This window comes from Schistocerca americana, unplaced genomic scaffold, assembly GCF_021461395.2.
Source record: "Schistocerca americana isolate TAMUIC-IGC-003095 unplaced genomic scaffold, iqSchAmer2.1 HiC_scaffold_772, whole genome shotgun sequence".
NCBI lineage: Eukaryota > Metazoa > Arthropoda > Insecta > Orthoptera > Acrididae > Schistocerca > Schistocerca americana.
In genome coordinates this window covers 52,501-57,500 of record NW_025726536.1, presented here as the reverse complement: position 1 = coordinate 57,500, position 5,000 = coordinate 52,501, and the positions used below count along the sequence as shown (strand labels likewise).

At 52.5% G+C, this 5,000-nt stretch overlaps 1 non-coding gene across 1 annotated transcript in view; it reads right to left on the bottom strand.

Moving 5' to 3' along the window:
- Nucleotides 1-1,584, bottom strand: part of LOC124590768 — a 1,910-nt gene extending 326 nt beyond the window's left edge. Inside the window, exon 1 of the ribosomal RNA XR_006976782.1 lies at nucleotides 1-1,584. This exon is cut by the window's left edge and continues 326 nt beyond it. This is a non-coding gene — a ribosomal RNA (small subunit ribosomal RNA).
- Between the last annotated feature and the right edge of the window lie 3,416 nt (nucleotides 1,585-5,000).

The following is a 5,000-nucleotide window of genomic DNA, read 5'->3' as shown; positions in this document are numbered from 1 at the left end:
TTCAGTGTAGCGCGCGTGCGGCCCAGAACATCTAAGGGCATCACAGACCTGTTATTGCTCAATCTCGTGCGGCTAGAAGCCGCCTGTCCCTCTAAGAAGAAAAGTAATCGCTGACAGCACGAAGGATGTCACGCGACTAGTTAGCAGGCTAGAGTCTCGTTCGTTATCGGAATTAACCAGACAAATCGCTCCACCAACTAAGAACGGCCATGCACCACCACCCACCGAATCAAGAAAGAGCTATCAATCTGTCAATCCTTCCGGTGTCCGGGCCTGGTGAGGTTTCCCGTGTTGAGTCAAATTAAGCCGCAGGCTCCACTCCTGGTGGTGCCCTTCCGTCAATTCCTTTAAGTTTCAGCTTTGCAACCATACTTCCCCCGGAACCCAAAAGCTTTGGTTTCCCGGAGGCTGCCCGCCGAGTCATCGGAGGAACTGCGGCGGATCGCTGGCTGGCATCGTTTATGGTTAGAACTAGGGCGGTATCTGATCGCCTTCGAACCTCTAACTTTCGTTCTTGATTAATGAAAACATACTTGGCAAATGCTTTCGCTTCTGTTCGTCTTGCGACGATCCAAGAATTTCACCTCTAACGTCGCAATACGAATGCCCCCGCCTGTCCCTATTAATCATTACCTCGGGTTCCGAAAACCAACAAAATAGAACCGAGGTCCTATTCCATTATTCCATGCACACAGTATTCAGGCGGGCTTGCCTGCTTTAAGCACTCTAATTTGTTCAAAGTAAACGTGCCGGCCCACCGAGACACTCACTCAAGAGCACCCTGGTAGGATTGCAACGGGGTCCGCCTCGGGACGCACGAGCACGCACGAGGCGCGTCGCACGCCTTCAGCTCGCCCCACCGGCAGGACGTCCCACGATACATGCCAGTTAAACACCGACGGGCGGTGAACCAACAGCGTGGGACACAAATCCAACTACGAGCTTTTTAACCGCAACAACTTTAATATACGCTATTGGAGCTGGAATTACCGCGGCTGCTGGCACCAGACTTGCCCTCCAATAGATACTCGTTAAAGGATTTAAAGTGTACTCATTCCGATTACGGGGCCTCGGATGAGTCCCGTATCGTTATTTTTCGTCACTACCTCCCCGTGCCGGGAGTGGGTAATTTGCGCGCCTGCTGCCTTCCTTGGATGTGGTAGCCGTTTCTCAGGCTCCCTCTCCGGAATCGAACCCTGATTCCCCGTTACCCGTTACAACCATGGTAGGCGCAGAACCTACCATCGACAGTTGATAAGGCAGACATTTGAAAGATGCGTCGCCGGTACGAGGACCGTGCGATCAGCCCAAAGTTATTCAGAGTCACCAAGGCAAACGGACCGGACGAGCCGACCGATTGGTTTTGATCTAATAAAAGCGTCCCTTCCATCTCTGGTCGGGACTCTGTTTGCATGTATTAGCTCTAGAATTACCACAGTTATCCAAGTAACGTGGGTACGATCTAAGGAACCATAACTGATTTAATGAGCCATTCGCGGTTTCACCTTAATGCGGCTTGTACTGAGACATGCATGGCTTAATCTTTGAGACAAGCATATGACTACTGGCAGGATCAACCAGGGAGCTGCGTCAACTAGAGCTGAGCAGCCGGCCGCCCGGGAGTGTGTCCCGGGGGCCCGCGCGAACACGCAAGCGTCCGCTCAATTATTCTGCAAACAGGAGGAGGCTGAGCTCCCCTGCACCATACACCTCGAAACCCTCTCAGGTCCCGGCGGCGCGCAGCGCCGTCCTAAGTACTTGGTCGGGTTCGAGAGAGGCGCAATCGCCCGGAGTTTGGCGAGTAGACGCTTTAGGTGCGACCACCCGTGCTCCCAACTGAGCTTGCCGCTGCCGACAGAGGCCCGGGAGCGTGCTGTCGTGGCATTGCCGGCGGGAGACAACACGCGCCACCTACGGTGACCGGCAGCTCCAACGCCAGCGCCACAGAAGGACAAAAGCCCCACTTGGGTGCCGAAGCGAACTCTCCCAGCACAGCGCACGCGCCAACACGTCCGCACAGCTGCGATACAAACCACCTGCGAGAACCGCAGAGGCGACCGAGCAGCAGACGGCGTCGCGGCGCCGAGCGCCGGGCGGCGGCGCATCCTCAGCGCACACAGTCCTCAATCGGACCAGCACACTGCAGATGTCCACCGCGCTTCGCACCGGGCCCGCGAGGACCTACTTTGGCCGCACGGCGCCGCGTGCAGGGTGCGCCGGCGCGCAGCTGCGCCGCCTGCCGCCTCCGTCGGCCGGCGCGCCTGCCACTGGCCGCCCCCACCAGCCGGCTGTAGCGCGTGCGCCCACGCACCGCACGGCCAACACGCCGGGAGGCCCCCCCTCACCGGCGCGGGGACGGTCCCACCCAGCCACCGCCGCGTATCGCTTCACACCCACATGCCATTCACGTTCGTGGGCATGGTGGGTATCGCTGCAACAACCGGTTGGTAGCTCAACCGATCGTCGCCATCACTGATTCACCCCTAGCGAGAACAACCGCACCACAACGGTTTACCAGTTGTTCATTTGCGTAACGTCACCAGCAAACGTAGGCGTCCATCGCCATTTGCAAATTCAACGATTGTTGCATGCCTGTGTCAGGTGTCACGACACACTGTCTGCCCACATACACGCAACAACATGTCCACGCTTAGCGAACACGTGGAAGGTGGCCCCCGTACGTATGCGATGTCCATTGCGCGAACGACTGTCAACCGGCCTCTGTCGCATGTCGCAGATGTGGAACGCAGTGCACCGTGCTATCACGGTGTGTGAGAAGAGACGACTACGTCTGACAACACGCGCCACTACATCAACAGACGGCTCATGCTGATCGCCATCCAGGGCATACCACACTGCAATCCAGCTCTTATAGGGAGACGACACGTAGCTGAGTGCACAACATTTGGACCGCATGGTTCGCCGTTGTTGGCGCAGTCGTTGTACGGTCACATGTACCACGATGTATCATTCAGTACATGAGGACCAATGTGCAGTACAGTGTGTGATTTGGACGTACAACATCAGCGGACAGTTGACACAGGCCGTACCACAGCGTAGGCTAAGTGCTTCGCCATGCGAATGCCAATGAACAACTGCAAATGCCAATGAACAACTGCAAAGGGCATTGAGCATGTACGTCCTGCTGCCATCCACATTACAGTGTATAGCTGCAAGGTGTTTAACATGAAGCGATACACTGGGGACCGGGCAGTGCGAGTAGCAAACTATATTGCGGGGGTTGCAGTTAGGCAACACTACACTAATTTAACGCGTCGTATGACAATTACAGAGCAGGTTAAGGCCCAACGTGTGTTGGGTTAAGGCCCAACGTGTGTTGGGTTAAGGCCCAACGTGTGTTGGGTTAAGGCCCAACGTGTGTTGGGTTACGGCCCAACGTGTGTTGGGTTAAGGCCCAACGTGTGTTGGGTTAAGGCCCAACGTGTGTTGGGTTACGTTAAGGGGCAATGTGGGTTACGTTAAGGGGCAATGTGGGTTACGTTAAGGGGCAATGTGGGTTACGTTACGGGCAATATAGGTTACGTTACGGCGCAATATAGGTTACGTTAAGGGGCAATGTGGGTTACGTTACGGCGCAATATAGGTTACGTTACGGCGCAATATAGGTTACGTTAAGGCGCAATATCGGTTACGTTAAGGCGCAATACAGGTTACGTTAAGGCGCAATACAGGTTACGTTAAGCGCAATACAGGTTACGTTAAGGCGCAATACAGGTTACGTTAAGGCGCAATACAGGTTACGTTAAGGCGCAATACAGGTTACGTTAAGGCGCAATACAGGTTACGTTAAGGCGCAATGCAGGTTACGTTAAGGCGCAATGCAGGTTACGTTAAGGCGCAATGCAGGTTACGTTAAGGCGCAATGCAGGTTACGTTAAGGCGCAATGCAGGTTACGTTAAGGCGCAATGCAGGTTACGTTAAGGCGCAATACAGGTTACGTTAAGGCGCAATACAGGTTACGTTAAGGCGCAATACAGGTTACGTTAAGGCGCAATACAGGTTACGTTAAGGCGCAATACAGGTTACGTTAAGGCGCAATACAGGTTACGTTAAGGCGCAATACAGGTTACGTTAAGGCGCAATACAGGTTACGTTAAGGCGCAATACAGGTTACGTTAAGGCGCAATACAGGTTACGTTAAGGCGCAATACAGGTTACGTTAAGGCGCAATACAGGTTACGTTAAGGCGCAATACAGGTTACGTTAAGGCGCAATACAGGTTACGTTAAGGCGCAATACAGGTTACGTTAAGGCGCAATACAGGTTACGTTAAGGCGCAATACAGGTTACGTTAAGGCGCAATACAGGTTACGTTAAGGCGCAATACAGGTTACGTTAAGGCGCAATACAGGTTACGTTAAGGCGCAATACAGGTTACGTTAAGGCGCAATACAGGTTACGTTAAGGCGCAATACAGGTTACGTTAAGGCGCAATACAGGTTAGGTTAAGGAGCACATATTAGGTTAGTAGGTTAAGGTACGACATAGGTTAGGTTAAGGTACGACATAGGTTAGGTTAAGTACGACATAGGTTAGGTTAAGGTACGACATAGGTTAGGTTAAGGTACGACATAGGTTAGGTTTAAGGTACGACATAGGTTAGGTTAAGGTACGACATAGGTTAGGTTAAGGTACGACATAGGTTAGGTTAAGGTACGACATAGGTTAGGTTAAGGTACGACATAGGTTAGGTTAAGGTACGACATAGGTTAGGTTAAGGTACGACATAGGTTAGGTTAAGGTACGACATAGGTTAGGTTAAGGTACGACATAGGTTAGGTTAAGGTACGACATAGGTTAGGTTAAGGTACGACATAGGTTAGGTTAAGGTACGACATAGGTTAGGTTAAGGTACGACATAGGTTAGGTTAAGGTACGACATAGGTTAGGTTAAGGTACGACATAGGTTAGGTTAAGGTACGACATAGGTTAGGTTAAGGTACGACATAGGTTAGGTTAAGGTACGACATAGGTTAGG